The sequence below is a fragment of the Hoplias malabaricus genome, chromosome 2 (genome assembly GCF_029633855.1).
Source record: "Hoplias malabaricus isolate fHopMal1 chromosome 2, fHopMal1.hap1, whole genome shotgun sequence".
Lineage (NCBI taxonomy): Eukaryota > Metazoa > Chordata > Actinopteri > Characiformes > Erythrinidae > Hoplias > Hoplias malabaricus.
The window spans coordinates 78,247,358-78,267,545 of NC_089801.1; the positions used below are offsets into that span (position 1 = coordinate 78,247,358).

Sequence of the window (20,188 nt, forward strand, 5' to 3'; positions counted from 1 at the left end):
TTTTTTTGTGTTTTATACGAAGGAGGTGAATAACAACAGGATTGAAAAGTGTAAATACTATTGATTGTTTTAAAGGATTTGAGGCAGATTAATGTGTGTTTCTTCGTGGTATTTAAACAAACTGAGTAAAAATTATGTTTGAAAAGCCTCGCAATTTCACCTATTTAAGGTGGAATGGAGAATAGGCTTGGTAGTACACAACAAATGTTTTTCTCTAGTAGGTAGCTATCGCTACATGTTTTAGTGACATGATGTGCACGTGCTTGTGTGTTTTAAATGGATAAAATGGGAAATACATGTTTCAAAATTAGTTTTGTTTATAAACATAGCACTAGCTTTAGCTTCGCATATCTGTTTAAGGTGGAAATGAGAATTCAATAAGATAGAGAACAAAACAAACAAGACTCACATAAGGTGGAACTTAATGCTTGAACACGAATATTGTGAATAATTGGTTGTATAATATATTTGTTTTGTGTGTTTTAAATGGATGAAGTGGAATTACTCCAAAAAGTTTCAAAAGATATAGTGCTAGCTTCAGCTCGTAAGGTGGAACAGCCCAGTAAACATTTAGCCGTTGATTCAACGTTGAAATAACATACTTGACTGTCGTCTAATCAACGTTTTCTTAAGGTTGAATCATTGGAATCATTGGGAGCAAGGCAGGAATACACCCTGGAGGGGGCGCCAGTCCTTCACAGGGCAACACACACTCACACATTCACACACACTCACACCTATGGACACTTTTGAGTCACCAATCCAACTACGAACATGTGTTTTTGGACCATGGGAGGAAACCAGAGCACCCGGAGGAAACCCACGCGGACACAGGGAGAACACACCACACTCCTCACAGACAGTCACCCGAAGGAAGCCAACACAGACACAGGGAGAACACACCACACTCCTCACAGACAGTCACCCGGAGGAAACCCACACAGACACAGGGAGAACACACCACACTCCTCACAGACAGTCATCCAGAGGAAACCCACGCAGACACAGGGAGAACACACCACACTCCTCACAGACAGTCACCCGGAGGAAACCCACGCAGACACAGGGAGAACACACCACACTCCTCACAGACAGTCACCTGGAGGAAACCCATGCAGACACAGGGAGAACACACCACACTCCTCAAAGACAGTCACCAGGAGTGGGACTCGAACCCACAACCTCGAGGTCCCTGGAGCTGTGACAGAGACACTAACTGCCGCCCTGTTTTTTATTTATGTATTATTTTAAAAATATAATTTTGTATTTATTTATGTATTAAGCCTTATAGATTGATATTATTGTTGTCTTCAAGTTTAATATAACTTGTGTTTCAGAGTAATGGTTTCATAGATCAGAAAGCAGTGTGTTCAGGATCCAGCGGTGTCTGTGAAGAGGGAAAACCTCATGATGGAGCTGCATTGTAAAACAGACGTCAGCGGTGGAGCACCTGACTCCAAGTTAGTTACCATCTAACGATAATTTAAATGAGGGTCAAGTTATTTTATCACAAACAGTAGCAAACTTTATCTATAAAAGCTATAATTACTTTTACATTTCCTATAAAGTGCAAATCAAATTGCTTTGCAATCACCAAATGAACCAGGTTATTATTCACAGAGTCATCCCACCTTACAGGGACAGCCATGTGTAAAATAGATCTCTGTATCTCTGATAGGATCTCTAAAATATCCAGACCACTAGGTACTGTGAGAAAGACTGGCCTGTGTGATCATACAGACTACATTTTTAAAGCAAATGCACAAATATAAATAGGGCTCATGACCTTGAAACACTTAGCAGACAGAACACTTTCACTCACTATTTAATCTGTTAGAATGAGCGACCTGCAGCAGTCTCAGGAGATTCTACACATATATAATATTTTGTGTCTTACAAAGACACAGACCTAGACATAGCACACAGTGGACTTTGCTCAAACTTCACAAAATAAAATAAAATTATGGTCATCATATAATCTCTTTAATCTACCAACTAGTATTGTGTTTAAACACCAGTTAATAAACACAGACTATGTACAGCTCAGTCAGCTTAGACTCTATCATCAGTTCTCACTCCTGTATCATGTAAATGAAATGGAACAAATATTTAAGAACCATGTTCCGTGCATGTGTTCCATGTGATGTGAGAACCTCATTTCTGAATTGGAGTCACTGTCTCTGCTCATTCACATGAAGTTGAGCTGAGCTAAACTCCGTCATGTTTGTCTTACCTCTTAGTGTCACTCGCTCTCATACACAGTTAATGACCTTCAGTGGCTTTGTCCCTGCATCAGTAAAAAACATTTACATTGTACATTATCCATTTCCATTCCTTCTGAAAATCAATAATCAGTATCTGTTTTCAGGCCTGTGTAAGAAATCTCTCTCTGGACGTCACAAAATCCTCAAAAACATTATCAGGAAAAATACTGATCTCAGAACTGCTCCTTTACATTAATTTACCAAAGCTATAACACAAAACAATCTTCACCAAATATCCACACTGAGCTCTTTCTCATTTCTCCACTTTCTATTTCAGAGAGCAGATGTTCAGAGCAGAACCTCCAGAGCCCAGCTGTGTGTCAATGAAGAGCAACTTCTCAATGCATGAACCTCCTAGATTCAGTAATGAAAGACACTGTACTGATGTGAGGTGAGACACAAAACCAGCAGCACATCTTCACCTCTGACTGTGGTCTGCACTGATGCTTTGTGAAACACAAACTCCATACAGTGGTTGTTACTGAAAAGTGTCATCACATTCATAGTATTTTTAGGGACGGGGAAATCAACTGAAATCTTGTGTGTGCACATTCTGATAGAAAGTACTTTTCAAGTTCAACAGGCTTTATTGTCATTTCAGTTATATACCAGTACATAGTGAAACGAAGCAACATTCCTCCAGTCAGAGCATTGCTTTGCTAATAAACTTTACAAATGTAAATCCCTTTGAATTTAACTTGAGCTACTTTACCATTCTCTCTTCTGTATCCATTGTTTTGAAATTAAAAGCCCCCTGCAGACATTTGTAATTGGGATTTCTTGGCATTTAACTTTGGAAGCAGTGGCAGCAGCTAATTTGCAGTGGTGGGCCGCTGCTTCAAAAGGAATGTGGTGGAAATACTGTGTTTGTCATGCCTTCGTCTTGTCACCTCTGTTTTTCCGGCCATGTGCTGAGAGAGAGCACATGGCTATGTTTTGTTTATGTTCTTGTCTCCGCCCTTGTCCCGTCTTTGTTCCGCCTCCTCGTCCGTGTCATCTGTTAACCCGTCCTCCTCATTATCTGTCCAGGTGTGTCTCATTTATGTCTAGCATTTAAGCCCTCTTGTCTCACGTCCTGTTTGTCGTTCATTTCACATTTCACTTCTCTTTGTAATGTTTGTTTCTTATTCCTAGTCGTGCCGTTTCCTTTCTTAGTCATGTCGTGTTGTTTCTTTGTTTCGTATGGTTTGTTGTTTTGCTCTTTCATAGTCAAGTCATGTCGTTTCGTTTCCCAGTCCTGTTATGTTGTTTCCTGTGTAGCGTGAATTTGTTTCGTTAAATCCTTTGTTAAAATAAACTCTACGTGTTCTAGCAAGTGCGTCCGCTTCCGTCAGTCCGCCCAGTGATCCGTGACAGTGTTGGTCTTATTTATTAATGTGTCTAACACATATTGACAGAGAAAATTATTTATTTATTCATGTATTTTCATGTCCCACAAGCTTTAGGTTTAGAATTAGAATTAGATTCATTTTATTGGCCACTGTGCATGCACACAGATCATTAGTTCTCCACATTTAACCCCATCCGTGCAGTGAAACAGGCATTTACACACACACACTGGGGTACGGACTTTGTTTTTCCTAATTGTATGTTACCCCTAGTTAACGTCATGACAAATGGTAATGCTGAAATCTATGCTGAAGAAGTTTCATTCATTCCTTCATTTTCTGTAATGGCTTCATCCAGTTCAGGGTTGCATTGGGTCAGGAGCCTACCCAGAATCACTGGGCGCATGTGATGTGAGAACCTCATTTCTGAATTGGAGTCACTGTCACTGCTCATTCACATGAAGTTGAGCTGAGCTAAACTCCGTCATGTTTGTTTTACCTCTTAGTGTCACTCGCTCTCATACACAGTTAATGACTTTCAGTGGCTTTGTCCCTGCATCAGTAAAAAAGATTTACATTGTACATTATACATTTCTATTCCTTCTGAAAATCAATAATCAGTATCTGTTTTCAGGCTTGTGTCAGAAATCTCTCTCTGGACGTCACAAAATCCTCAAAAACATTATCAGGAAAAATACTGATCTCAGAACTGCTCCTTTACATTAATTTACCAAAGCTATAACACAAAACAAACTTCACCAAATATCCACACTGAGCTCTTTCTCTTTTCTCCATTTTCTATTTCAGAGAGCAGATGTTCAGAGCAGAACCTCCAGAGCCCAGCTGTGTGTCAATGAAGAGCAACTTCTCAATGCATGAACCTCCTAGATTCAGTAATGAAAGACACTGTACTGATGTGAGGTGAGACACAAAACCAGCAGCACATCTTCACCTCTGACTGTGGTCTGCGCTGATGCTTTATGAAACACAAACTCCATACAGTGGTTGTCATTGAAAAGAGTCATCACATTTGTAGTATTTTTAGGGACGGGGAAATCAACTGAAATCTTGTGTGTGCACATTCTGATAGAAAGTACTTTTCAAGTTCAACAGGCTTTATTGTCATTTCAGTTATATACCAGTACATAGTGAAATGAAGCAACGGTCCTCCAATCAGAGCTCTGAATCGCAGGTCGTGTTTGAAGGGCTTTACATTACTTTGCTATTATACTTTACAAATGAAAATCCCTTTGAATTTAACTTGAGCTACTTTACAATTTTCTCTTCTGTATCCATTGTTTTGAAATTAAAAGCCCCCTGCAGACATTTGTTATTGGGTTTTCTTGACATTTAACTGTGGAAGCAGCGGCAGCAGCCAGTTTGCAGTGGTGGGCGGGTGCTTCAAAATGAATGTGGTGGAAATACTGTGTTGATCTTATTGCTTAATGTGTCTCACTCATATTGCCATTTAGATAGATAGATAGATAGATAGATACTTTATTGTATTCTTTAAGTAGCAGTGTAGACAGTCCAAAAGAAACAGAATGATGCAGACTTTAAAAAAAAAAAGATGAATTACAAAGTTCAGAGTAGAGTGAAGGAGAGAAGCACATTTGGTTCGACTGGGAGAAGGACTAGATGTTTTGTTGAACACGTTTGGAACTCAATATTCAGTGATACCCAGTGGTGCAGTATGTGGTTATCTCAGATAGTGTGTAAAATTAGTCCATGTGACTTGCATAGAAATGTATGTGTACATTGTAGTTAAGAGGGTTTATTTACCACTCATGTTTGTTTTTATTAATGAAGGTCTCATTGATAAATATAGGCACTATACTATGGAGAGAGATTAGTCTCAAAATACTTTACAAATGCATAGATGTTAATCCACAAATTAAACACAAGTCACATATACCGGTGCTGGTCATAAATATACCTTTTCATGATATTCTAATTTTATTTCAGTAATTTCATTCAAAAAATGAAACTTGTATATTGTACTCATTCATTACACACAGACTGATACATCTCAAATTTGTATTTCTTTTAATTTGATGATTATAACTGACAACTAATGAAAACCCCAAATTCAGTAACTCAGAAAATTTGAATATTACTTGAATCCAATACAAAAAAAGGATTTTTAGAAATGCTGGCCGACTGAAAAGTATGAGCAGGTACAGCACTCAATACTTAGTTGGTGCTCCTGTTGCCTGAATTACTGCAGCAATACGGAGTCGATCAGTCTGTGACACTGCTCAGGTGTTATATGAAAGCCCAGGTTGCTCTGATAGTGGCCTTCAGCTCTTCTGCATTGTTGGGTCTGGCGTATTGCATCTTCCTCTTCACAGAACCCCATAGATTTTCAGTGGGGTTAAGGTCAGGTGAGTTTCTGGCCAATTAAGAACAGGGAAACCATGGTCCTTAAACCAGGTACTGGTAGCTTTGGCACTGTGTGCAGGTGCCAACTCCTGTTGGAAAATGAAATCTTCATCTCCATAAAGTCAGTCAGCAGCAGGAAGTGTGAAGTGCTCTAAAACTTCCTGGTAGACAGCTGCTTTGACCTTGGACCTCAGAAAACACAGTGGACCAACACCAGCAGATGACATGGCTCCCCAACCATCACTGACTGTGGAAACTTTACACGGGACCTGAAGCAAACTGGATTCTGTGCCTCTCCTGTCTTCCTCCAGACTCTGGGACTTTGATTTCCAAATTAAATGCAGAAGTTACTCCATCTGAAAACAAGACTTTGGACACTGCGCAACAGGCCAGTATTTTTCTCCTTGGCCCAGGTGAGACACTTCTGGCCTTGTCTCAGGGTCATGAGTGGCTTGACACAAGGAATGTGACAGTTGTGGTCCATGTCCTGGATACCTCTGTGTGTGGTGGCTCTTGAAGCACTGACTCAGGCAGCAGCCCACTCCTGTCTCCCAAATTTTTGAATGGCCTTTCCTTGAAAATCCTTTCAGGGTTGTGGTTATCCCTGTTACTTGTGCATCCCTGTTCATTCCACTCAACTTTTCCATTAATATGCTTGGATACAGCAGGAGGGTGTCAGTGACTGCGTTCTGGACATCTGTCAGGTCAGTCCTCCCCATGATTGTGTAGCTTCCTGAACCAGATTAAGGGACTGTTTTATCCATAATCATCAACATTACAAGAAATAAATGCTTGAAATAGATCATTCTGTTTGTAATGATTTGAAATGAAACTTTCTGATGATATTCTAATTTATTGAGATGCACATTTATTTTAGTTTCAAATAAAGTTATGATATACCTATTAAAAAAAATGTACAAACTGCAGACCGTGAGACACAGAGTGTGATGTATTCATTTGTGAACAGTGAAACATATTTGTGACTTGTGTTTAATTTGTGGATTAACATTTACATATTTGCCAAGTATTTTGAGACTAATCTTTCTCCATACTGTACAGCTCAGTCATCGTAGATTTTACTGTGATTGGTTTTCCATTTAAATTCAATATGAATGAAGAACTACCTCATTTCTGATTTGCTGTTGCTGCCCTAGTCACTGCTCATTTGCATAGGATTTATATATTAATTATATACAAGAGGTTTTTTTTACCATTCATGTGAATGACTGGTTAATTACATATACAATGTTTACATGTCAAATATCATTTTGTAATTTTTCCACTAATTCCCAGTCCCTGATCTCATGGTTTTATCAAATGCTTGACAGTGTTTAGAATGTTTGGAAGATTCTAATAGATATGTTCCGCTCAAATCCTGAATTGTTAATTTACCTATAAAATATGCTTTTATTTTACAAATATAAATCTAATATTTTGTCTAAGAAATGTATTTTGAAAAAACTAAATGTGCATTATGAATGAGGAATTAAATTTAATTCTCCAGATACCCACTAGTGGGAGGACTACAAATACATACAGGTCACCTTCATTGTATCAGTGACATTTTCCCATTATAGGTTTTCAGAGTGGGTTTATCCATGAGACATTTGTATGGTGTGTGATTATAGATTTGCCCATTGCATTATTAATTAAATATTTATTATTGAAATTAATAACATTAATAAATACATGTTTAGGGTTTTGAGTGTGAAAATGGTACTAGTGAACTGAACATTAGAAAAGTGTCACTTTGAATAGACATTTACCATCAGTCTGTTTAAAAGTGAAACTAATACTTCCTCTTTTTTGTTGCAGTTAGATTTCATTTATGATTTTGACATTCTCTCTCTCTCTCTCTCAGGGATGTGCTACTCCAGGATGGTTCCAGGTGTGGAGTGTGTGAGCAGATTCAGACAGATCCAGTCTCTATCACCTGTGGACACTCTCTTTATAGACAGTGCATCAGGAGCCTTAGGGACCACTCTGTCCACTCAGGAGACCTGACCTGTCCCTGCTGCATAAGGAGGTTTAAAACAGGCTCTGTTCAGTTTCCACACACGGAGGAGTCCATGGAGCTGGATGAATACAAACCAGTGGATGACGTCCTGCTCAGTGTCTCAAAGAGAAACAAAATCAGCCTGAAGAACAAGTACGAGAGCTTATTTGAGGGATTCAAAACACAAGAGAATAAAATCCTCCTGAACAGGGTTTACACTCAGCTCTACATCATCGAGGGAGAGATGGAAGGAGTGAATGAAGAACATGAAGTTTTACAGATTGAGAACAAACCCTGGAAACAAAACCTGCCAGATACACCAATAAACTGTTTAGACATATTTAACCCTGTACAGTGTACGATGGGAGAAATGGAAGAAGACGACACCAGAGCTGTGATGGATGAAGATGTGAGACGTGAAGAAGGAGAAGAAGATAAAGATCCACAAGTGGAAAAACTTAAAAGCGTTCTGACTAAAGGCATTGCTGGCATTGGAAAAACTGTCTCTGTGCAGAAGTTCATTCTGGACTGGGCTGAAGGAAAAGCCAATCAGGATATAGAGTTCATGTTTGTGCTTCCATTCCGAGAGCTGAACCTGATTAAAGACAAACAGTACAGTCTTCATGGACTTCTGTGTGACCTCCATCCTGAGCTCCGAGGTCTGGACACAAAGGAATATGACGTGTGTAAAACTGTGTTCATATTTGACGGCCTCGATGAAAGCAGAATTCCACTGAAGTTCTCAGAGTGTGAGAAAGTGTCAGACGTGACCAAGGTGTCTTCAGTGGACGTGTTGATGACAAACCTCATCAAAGGAGACCTGCTTCCCTCTGCTCACATCTGGATAACCTCCAGACCAGCAGCAGCCAATCAGATCCCCTCTCAGTACATCAGCCGTGTGACAGAAATTCAGGGATTCAATGATCCACAGAAGGAGGAGTACTTCAGGAAGAGGATTAGTGACCAACACCAAGCCGACAGCGTCATCTCCCACATTAAGACCACGAGGAGTCTCCACATCATGTGCCACATTCCAGTCTTCTGCTGGATCTCAGCAACTGTGCTTCAGCGAATCATGAAACAAGGGACCACAGAAATCCCTAAAACTCTGACTGCAATGTACTCACACTTCCTGTGCACTCAGACAATCATAAGGAAGGAGAAGTATGAGGAGGAAAATGGGGGAGGAACTCTACAGGAACTCCTGAGATCCAACAGGAACATGTTTCTGAAACTGTCTGAACTGGCTTTCAAACAGCTGATGAAGGGCAATGTGATGTTCTATGAAGACGACCTGAGAGAGTGTGGGATTGACGTCACTGAGGCCTCAGTGTACTCTGGGATTTGCACTGAGATCTTTAGGGAGGAGTCTGTGCTTTACCAGAGGAAGGTTTACTGCTTTGTGCATCTGAGCTTTCAGGAGTTCCTGGCTTCTTTCTATGTGTTTCATTGCTTTGTGAACAAAAACATGAAGGAAATGCAGCTTCTGAAGCTTCAACACATGAAGTGGTCTGACAGTGTTTCACTGGAGGAGCTGCTGAGGGGAGCTGTGCGTACAGCTTTAAAGAGTAAGACTGGACACCTGGATCTGTTTCTCCGTTTTCAGTTGGGCATCTCACTAGAGTCCAATCAACGACTCCTGCAGGACCTACTGACACACACAGTGAGCAGCTCTGAGAGCATCAAGAACACAATTCAGTACATCAAACGCATAATACAAACAGAGGATCTTCCTTCTGACAGATCTATCAACCTGTTCCTCTGTCTCACTGAAATGAACGACCCCTCTTTATCCAGTAAAATCCAGGAGTATCTCAAATCAGAGAAACACTCAGATAAGGAACTGTCTGCTGGAGAGTGTTTAGCGTTAGCCTACATGCTCGTGAACTCAGACGAGGTGCTGGATGAACTGGACTTGAGGAAGTACAACACCACTGAGCAGGGTTATTGGAGACTGATCCCAGCTGTGAGCAACTGTAGAAAGGCCGTGTGAGTGTTGTTTGTACATTTTTTTTTAATCAAGTGTTGTTGTTGACTGAGATATTTTTCCAGATTGTTTTACGGTGAGTAGAAGTTCCTCACTGTGTGTATAATTAGGATGTGATAAATAAAATGAATGAGACATTACAGAACAGGTGGAGTTTGATGAACATGGATAAGACTGATGTCTTTCTCTTGTTTTCTCTCACTCTCACTGTATCTCACACAAGTCCCCCAAGTTTATAAAAGAAGTATTTTCCTCAAATCTGATCATTTTTATTCTTGTGAGGCTGAATTTCAAGGAGTGTTCAGACTTGTAGTTCAGTTTCCTTGGGTTGGACCAAATATGTAAATTCATACATTGTTATATTTTAGTCCTGGTTTGGTCCTGAACCAAATATGTATTTTAAAAACAGTGATGACGTATGCAAGCGATGATGTATGACATTAGTTTTGTCATCTGAACAATGCCCCACACTGAGCTTAATGCACTTCTCGGGGCTGTGTACCTGGTGGTATTTTTTCAACTGGAAACACAACAAGACGTGGTCAAATGGATAAAGGAGTCAAAACAGCACCTGAAATTCCTCCACTGCACAGAATAAAAAAGGAGTTGCTGCTTGTTTGGTGAGCACCAGTGTCAAAAGGAAGCGTTCACATTTGCTCTAACAAACCAAACTAACAGACAGTTCCTCACCTTCACGTTTTTTACTGTATTATGCACTGTGTTTACATTGTGTTGCAGATTGTATGGCTGTGAGCCGACCATGAATTCCTGTGAAACTCTCTGCTCTGTTCTGAAATCACCAAACTCACCCCTGAAAGAGCTGGAGTTCAGTGAGACTGAGCTGCAGGATTCAGGAGTGAAGCTGATCTCTGAGGCACTGAAGAGTTCAAACTGTAAACTGGAGACTCTCAGGTGAGATTCTGGATGAATGTCCATGTGGATAATGAGTGTATTCTCCAGCTCTGAATGGCTGTAGTTTGCCCTCAAAAAGCATTCAGTGATTTTACTGTTTGTGTTTGTACTATATTCTATTTGTAAACTGATATTTATTCCTAAAAGAAAACATTATTCTCACGCACAGAGACATAGAACCATTCCTGCAGAGCAGAAATCAGAGAAACAGCATTTTACCAGTGATGATAATAATAATAATAATAATAATAATAATTTACAGCATTGTAGTGCAGCAGGTTAGTGTCGCAGTCACACAGCTCCAGGGACCTGGAGGTTGTGGGTTCAAGTCCCACTCCTAGTGACTGTCTGTGAGGAGTGTGGTGTGTTCACCCTGTGTCCACGGTCCAAAAACACACGTTAGTAGGTGGATTGGTGACTGTAGATGTGAGTGTGTGTCGCCCTGTGAATGACTGGCGCCCCCTTCAGGGTGTGTTCCTGCCTTGCACCCAGTGATTCCAGGTAGACTCTACACCAACTGCAACCCTGAACTGGAGAAGGGTTACAGACAATGAATGAATAATAATAATAATAATAATAATACTTAACATGCTGCATTTCAGAAAACCTATGATGATGATAAACACGTGACATGTGCTACATTCCTTAAATGCATTGAGAAAAGGAAAAAGGGAGACAAGGTTTTCCTTGATTATTCATTCATTCATTCATTCATTCATTCATTCATTATCTGTAACCACGTATCCAGTTTTTGACACATTTCTTCACAGGCCTAACACGATCAGTGCTCCATTTGCAGTTCTCTAAAAAGCTGTGATAGAGCACAACACCATAGTTTATCTGTGAAAGGAAAATGGAAATGTGCTACAACCCACTGAAAACGTTAACAGAGTTAGTAAAGTAATGGTATTAATGCTGTTGTGAACAGAGGGACTACTACGACTACATAAGACACGACAGAAGACGATCAGTTCAAGGAAGGATTATAGACTAGACCCTGGGCTAAAGTGAGACTAAGACCAGTCACTCACTCCCCTGCTCTTATTTGTGTATTCTTCTGCTCCAGCCGACTGTAGTTTACTCTCGCTCTGTTTCTGTTTGTGAAAGAAGAGTGAAGAATGTTTAGTTTGGAGTGAAATTCCATGTGGAAATAGAATGTAAATAGCACTAAAATATTCAGAATAACATTCAGAACAAATGTTCAGATTGAGCTCATAATGTACACACCCCTGAATAATTAATATTGGAGAAATACTGATGTATGAAAACCTCATAATTCCTGATTCACATGAGTCTGAATTTCACATTCTCTATTTTAACTTCACTTTCTCCTGTATTTACTTTACCTTGCAGACTCACAGACTGTAAATTCACCCTGAATTCCTATGAAAGTCTCTGCTCTGCTCTGAACTCACCAAACTCACCCCTGAAAGAGCCAGACCTCAGTCAGACTGACCTGCAGGATTCAGGAGTGAAGCTGGTCTCTGAGGGATGGAGGAGTTCACACTGTACACTGGAGATAATCAGGTGAGATTTCTGTGATTTCATCCCTGAATGATTCAGCTTTGAAGAAACAGTAAACTATGCTCTGTTTATGAAGAGACCATTTAATAAAGGCAGATCTTTAATTTGGGCAGAGATTAGTGTTTGATATTCAGAATGATTTCTATTTATGGGGCAGGGAATGGCTACCAAACTGTTTATGGGTTATAAGGTGTTACATTAACAGCTGAGTGTATATATATAATGTTTATGTAGATATAGCATTTTTAACGTTCTGTGATATTCTTTTCTGATGTCAAAATATTAGTTAGGGGTTATTAAGGTGTTATAAATGTTTTTCTTTCTACAGAGCTCTGTTTATATTGTTTTGACTCAGATAAAAGAATATCTCATATCAACTAAACTCCCTCAAGCATTGACCATGACAGAGGACAGACATCAGAGGCTAAGATGCAACACTTTTTAAGCTTTATTTCTAACAAGAATCACAATTCAATATATAAGTATATAAATGATATCTATGTCAGACATTCAGACCTTACATGAGCCAGAGCCAGTACAACCACCAGAACAGCGGCACCTGTGCCAGTACACCCAGTAGAACAGCGGCTCCTGTGCCGGTACACCCAGCAGAAAAGCAGCTACTGTGCCAGTACACCCAGTAGAACAGCGGCTACTGTGCCAGTACACCCAGTAGAACAGCGACTCCTGTGCCGGTACACCCAGCAGAACAGCGGCTACTGTGCCAGTACACCCAGCAGAACAGCGGCTACTGTGCCAGTACACCCAGCAGAACAGCGGCTCCTGTGCCGGTACACCCAGCAGAACAGCGGCTCCTGTGCCGGTACACCCAGCAGAACAGCGGCTACAGTGCCGGTACACCCCGCAGAAAAGCGGCTCCTGTGCCGGTACACCCAGCAGAACAGCGGCTCCTGTGCCGGTACACCCAGCAGAACAGCGGCTCCTGTGCCGGTACACCCAGCAGAACAGCGGCTCCTGTGCCGGTACACCCAGCAGAACAGCGGCTCCTGTGCCGGTACACCCAGCAGAACAGCGGCTCCTGTGCCGGTACACCCAGCAGAACAGCGGCTCCTGTGCCGGTACACCCAGCAGAACAGCGGCTCCTGTGCCGGTACACCCAGCAGAACAGCGGCTCCTGTGCCGGTACACCCAGCAGAACAGCGGCTCCTGTGCCGGTACACCCAGCAGAACAGCGGCTCCTGTGCCGGTACACCCAGCAGAACAGCGGCTCCTGTGCCGGTACACCCAGCAGAACAGCGGCTACAGTGCCGGTACACCCAGCCGAACAGCGGCTACAGTGCCGGTACACCCAGCCGAACAGCGGCTCCTGTGCCGGTACACCCAGCCGAACAGCGGCTCCTGTGCCGGTACACCCAGCCGAACAGCGGCTCCTGTGCCGGTACACCCAGCCGAACAGCGGCTCCTGTGTCGGAAAAAGATGTTGGTGATATTTCATGCAGTCTGTAGCTATGTTCAGAGACTAGTCCTCAACACTGTCTTCATCTGACTGTAACTCTGTCTTCCCCCGTTTCTGCCTCCTAAATTGAGAGAGGGAGTTTAAAGAGAGTGTAATTTTGGGGGTGAAAGTTCATGTGGAGAAGAGAATACAAACAGTGCTGAAAATATTCAGAACAATATTCAAAAAAATTTTCAGACTGAGTCTGTTATTAATGCCCCTCTGAATAATGTAAATAATGGAAAGTATTATTTTACTCATTAATCTCATTAAACTGATTCTGAGTCTGAAATCCACATTCTGTTTGAACTGTGCTGTATTTACTTTGCTTTGCAGACTGAATGTGTATAAACTCACCATGAATTCCTGTGAAGTACACTTCTCTGCTCTGAAATCACCAAACTCCTCCCTGAAAGAGCTGGACCTCAGTCACACCGAGCTGCAGGAATCAGAAGTGAAGCTGATCTCTGACCGACTGAAGAGTTCAAACAGTAAAGTGGAGATACTCAGGTAAGACAAGCTTTTTATCTTTTAATTTCTGACAGAAATGTTTGAAAGTGTTTGAAATATCAGATTGTGGAGGTCTGATGGCGTGGCTCTGCTGCTTCAGCTTCATGATTCATTTTATATTTTACACACAGCACATTGTTCACTATGTTCTTATATTATTTTTATCAAATGGGGTATTTTACTGAATGTTCTCATCAACACAATTTACTGAGGTCTTCCACAGGGATCTGGGAGTTAATTTAGTGCCTGAAAATAGTAAATAAATGAAGTGTTGTGTAAATGCTCTCCCATTGTTTACAGAAACATAATGAAAACTCAGAAACACAGTGTTTTTCAAATGCTGTACATTTCTGTCAAAAAAATTCAGAGCTGTTTTCTGAAACATTACACAAAGATAAACAAGTTTTACAGAAGGAAATGTTAGGAAAGAAAAGTCTTTTCATAAGAACTTCTCCAGACTCCAGACCCCGGGGGGGGGGGCTCGTCTATCACTGGCGCTGAAGTGGGCAAGGTGGTAGGGAAACTCCTTGGAGGTAGGGCCCCGGGGGTGGATGAGGTTCACCCCGGGTTCCTCAAGGCTCTGGATGTTGTGGGGCTGTCTTGGTTGACACGTCTTTGCAACATTGCGTGCACATCGGGGGCAGTGCCTCTGGACTGGCAGACTGGGGTGGTGGTTCCCCTTTTTAAAAAGGGGGATCGGAGGGTGTGTTCCAACTATAGGGGGATCACACTCCTCAGCCTCCCCGGTAAGGTCTATGCGGGGGTATTGGAGAGTACCGACTGATAGTTGAACCTCGGATCCAGGAGGAACAATGCGGATTCCGCCCCGGTCGTGGAACACAGGACCAGCTCTTTACCCTCGCTAGGATCCTGGAGGGTGCATGGGAGTTTGCTCAACCAGTCTACATGTGTTTTGTGGATCTGGAGAAGGCATTCGACCGTGTCCCTCGGGGTATCCTGTGGGGGGAGTAGTATATATCCTACACCTTCTGTCAAACACCTCTGTGAATGATTTATGACCCCTTGATTTATGATCCCTGATTTATGACCTAGGTGACAGGTCAGTACAGGATGTCCTTATATGGGCTTCCCCTCACACCTACTCCCCACCCCTGACACCCTCACACCCCCCAACATGTGGGGTGGGTTGTGCTTGCAAGTGGTATTTAAAATGACCCTGGTGGATTTCTATGGCTAAACGCTTTTTAAAATGTCTACAGTGTGTGTAAATCAGTCTCTTTTAAGAGAATCTACAGTTACACCAACTATTAGTTCTGAAACCAACGTTGCTTTTGCGCCAAGGAAGAAACGGCGTGGTAAAGCAATTGGTAGCAGCCCTCGCAAATATTTTAGGGGTGTTAAAATTAACCTGTTTGATTCTCGGGCTTATGACGTTTGTGGGATGGTCAAAAGTGGATCAACGCCTTCCAGTGATGTCTGTTAAAAGAAACATCATGTTTGAGGACATTCTTCCAGCAGACCATCCCGACACCCGTGGACCTATGTGGTGTGGAAATTATCGACTGTCGGACATTGAATATACGCCGATTGACACGGGTCGTGGGTTTGTAAACTACAGCTATGGTGAATCGACGGCGGTTGCCAAAGCGGTATCAGACAACAGTTTGTTGGGTCAATATGGTGATGATCTCAGTTGTGTGGACATTGCGAACCCGCATGTTTTTCGACAAGACCCGGTGGATGATTTGGCAACGTTGATGGCTAGACAACTGACAATCGCTGAAGCTCCTGAAGACAACGCTATATCTGCTCCGATTGATGTGGTGGACGGGCAAGTAAGCTCTACGGCGCTAAAACTGATAAAGTCCACTGTCGTTGTAATCCTACAACACATCATAAACAACAAGCTGAAGGAAACATGTCTTGGTTGTGAAGTGGATCACCCTAGTCAACTTCGACATTCGTGTCTGTTTGAACCTGATATCTTCTTTTTTGAAAAATACTATAAAGATATAACAAGGACATTGTTCACGCCCGCCTTAAAACATGCCATAGCTGGGCTTCTAAAGTGTTTTGGAATAGAACTACCCCTTCTAAAAATTCAAGGATGTGTTGAAACAGTTGTCTGTGAATTACAATGCGAGCCGTACATTGTGGAAAAGCTGCAGGAACTAAGAGAAAGCCTGATTGATCAAACCTCTGAACAGTTTGTCAGCGATGCCGTTGACTGTTGGGAAGGTGATTCAAAGACTTGCAGAGCTGTTTAAGTGAAAATGGGGATAGTTTGCGGACACCAAAGTCTGTCAAAGCGTGTGCTGAAACACCGTGTGAACTGCGAATTGACACGTTTGTTGTATAAATGTATTGACGATAGTGTGGATGATTTTACACTCATTAATAGTGTGCATGATGTCAATGTTAAACGTTTACAAAATTTCAAGAATCAAATGAATATTGTTAAATCAACATCGCATGATTGGTGTCATTTGACACAGTTATGTATAGATTCTGACGAATCAACCCTTGTGACTATTAGTAAATTACTGTCTCTCATGCCTAAGAGTGAAAATGTGGTAAAAATTGGTTATGTGCTTTGTCTATGTACATATATAATAGACATTTGTGTGATAAAACTTTCAACAAAGAAACCAATTGATGTTTGTAAAGTGATTGAAACATTTGTTGAATATCTAGTTGAGAAAAATGTAGATGTGTGTGCAAACTTTTTAGATTTCATCGATGCATTGTGAATAAAACAGTCAAACAAACAAATCTGGGGTCATTATTTTCAACAATGCGAACGGTATATTACACGCCGTCTAATTCTGGTTCATTAGGCGGTAAAAATCGTTTGAAACGGGGTGTTTTAGAGAATACAGGATTGTGTCTGTCTGATCAACAGGTTTCAGACTGGTTAGCTGGAGAGGATGCATACACACTCCACAAACCCATACGACATAATTACAAAAGAAACCGGGTTATAGTATATGGCATTGATGCTCAATTCCAAGCTGATCTTGTTGATATGAGTGCGTATTCTAGGGAAAATGACGGATATAAATATATGTTGATATGTATTGACGTGTTCAGCAAATATGCGTGGGCTCGACTGTTAAAAAATAAGTCTGGTATAGAAGTCTCAAAGGCATTTGCGAACATATTAGAAGAAGGCAGAGTTCCTCAAAAGTTACAGACTGACAGGGGTAAAGAGTTTTTCAACAAACATTTTCAAAATTTTGTATCGAAAAACAAAATCAAACATTTTGCTACAGGTAGTGAGCTAAAAGCCAGTGTCATAGAGCGGTTTAATAGAACGCTAAAAAGTCGTATGTGGCGTTATCTAACAGCTGTAAACTCCAAAAGGTACATTGATGTTTTACAAGATATTATGAGCGGTTACAATAATAGTTACCACTGTAGTATCAAAACCAAGCCAGCTGATGTGACGAAAGAAAACAAATCTAGTGTGTTTAAAACGCTGTATGGTGTGAGAAACAAATTAGACAAGAAAACCATATTTAAGTACAAGACTGGTGACGTTGTGCGTATTTCTAAAGTCAGGGGTCCGTTTACAAAGGGGTATGAGGAGAACTATACACAGGAGTTTTTCACTATATCAGACTATATCCGACGACAACCACCCGTTTATAAATTGAAAGATTATGACGGTGACATTATACACGGCCGTTTCTATGAAGAAGAGTTGCAAAAAATCCGCATGTCTACAGAAAAAGCATTCAAAGTTGAAAAAATTTTGGATAAAAAAAAACAGGGTAAAAAAAACAATGGTTTTAGTGAAATGGTTAGGTTGGCCGTCAAAATTTAATAGCTGGGTTCCTGAAAATGATGTTGTGGACATACAAAGCCTTAAAAAGGTGTTGTACTTTGCGAACTAGTTCATTTACATCAAAGGACAAATATGGGGGACAATGGTTTTTGCGTCACACTGCCGAGCAATTCGTCTAATGTCGGTGTACCCCGATAATCAAATTTCTAATTATAGAACAAAACTAGTGAAACCAATCAATCTAAAAGGTGACTGGGAAGTAGGGGTGATAGAGTTTCAATACCCACGAACGTGGACAACCTTTTGTGAGCTAGATGCCACATTTAGCGTAATTGATAAAAAAAATCGGGCAAAACAACACAAATAACTCTACCTACAGGGTATTATAACCATATACCGGCATTAGTTGCTGAGATTAATATCCATCTAGCAGACCATTCAATAGGTCTTGTTTATGACCAAATAAGTCACAGGTTGTTTATTAAGACGTTATCTGATATCGGTTTGATATCTAATGGTAAACTAGCCATCATCTTGGGTTTTAAACCGGGTGTGATACTAGAGTGTGTAGTTAAAACAAATGACCCGGATGTCGTACAGAAAGAGTACGCGCCACACCCTGTCGACATCTATGGTGGTTTCTACTCAATGTTTGTTTACACAGACATTGTTGATTACCAATTAATTGGAGACAGTTTTGTACCCCTGTTAAGATGTGTACATATATCAGGGAACAACCATGATATTGTCACAGTTAGATACAGTAAGCCGCACTACGTGTCGACAACAAAATCACAGATAAACGATATCGCTATAGAAGTGAAAACCGATCAGAACCAGCACGTAAATTTTTCTTATGGGAAAGTGGTTGTAAAGCTACACTTTAGACCTGTAAAACAAGGAATTAGGTTTTGAAATGGAATCTTTCAACAGACTGGCCATGGATCCTGAACGTTACGTTTCTTACTATCAAAGTCAGGCCGGAGGCCACATGCCCGGCTATACAGGTAGCCCAACAATGTATGGTGCTGGATTTGGTGGGATTTTTAGAAATTTATTCAGAATGGCTATACCGTTGTTCAAGAAGAGTTTTAATATAGCCAAACCACATCTAAAAACATTGTAAGCGATGTTGTCAGTAACGGTCTGACGCGTATGATGGCACACAATCAAGATGGGTCGGGCATGTTGGTGATGGCTCGAAAATCTGTGAAACGACCCCCTGGTAAGAGGCGTGGCCGTCCTGCTAAGAAAACCAAGCTTGAGATGAAAAAACACAGTGTCAAAAAGAAGGAGTAAGGGGAAGCAGACAACAACCTCGACCTGTAGGAAACCTGTTAAAACCATTTTCTGATCATGGCTCTACTTCGTCGCATGCCTGAGGAGTGTATTAAATCAGAACTGGACTTGTTTACAGTACCTTTAACACAAACCGCTATTGAGAAAAACACTTAGGTCGAAATTCCGCCGCTGTCAGCAAAATCCGACACTGCCCGGCCTTGCGGGGTTTGTTTCATCCATATGCCCTGCAGTTTCCAGATAAAAGAGGCCTGCAGAGAAGACAGTTTCCAGGGTGTCCCGACCATAGTTGGCGAGACATTCTATCATGCTACGGTATGGGTAGGTACTTGAACTCTGTGATACCAGCCTGTCTCCTAGGGACACGTCGACCTGTGAAAATATTGTAGCTCCAGGATAGTTTATCAACCCCACAGCGGCTCCGTCATCAATGTCGCTTCCGTCAGGTTTTGTGATTTTAAGACGAAGGTATAATAGTGTGTTATTTAGATCCATATAATCTTCACCATGGCCGGCTATGAAAAACTCCAGTGGGGCAGTGTCGGATATTGCTGACAGCGGCGGAATTTCGACATAAGTGTTTTTCTCAATAGCGGTTTGTGTTAAAGGTACTGTAAACAAGTCCAGTTCTGATTTAATACACTCCTCAGGCATGCGACGAAGTAGAGCCATGATCAGAAAATGGTTTTAACAGGTTTCCTACAGGTCGAGGTTGTTGTCTGCTTCCCCTTACTCCTTCTTTTTGACACTGTGTTTTTTCATCTCAAGCTTGGTTTTCTTAG

The 20,188-nt window shown here is 41.3% G+C and overlaps 1 pseudogene; it reads left to right on the forward strand.

The window, feature by feature from the left end:
* The window catches only part of LOC136678096 (NACHT, LRR and PYD domains-containing protein 12-like), a 51,152-nt pseudogene that overhangs the window by 3,623 nt on the left and 27,341 nt on the right, over positions 1 to 20,188 (forward strand).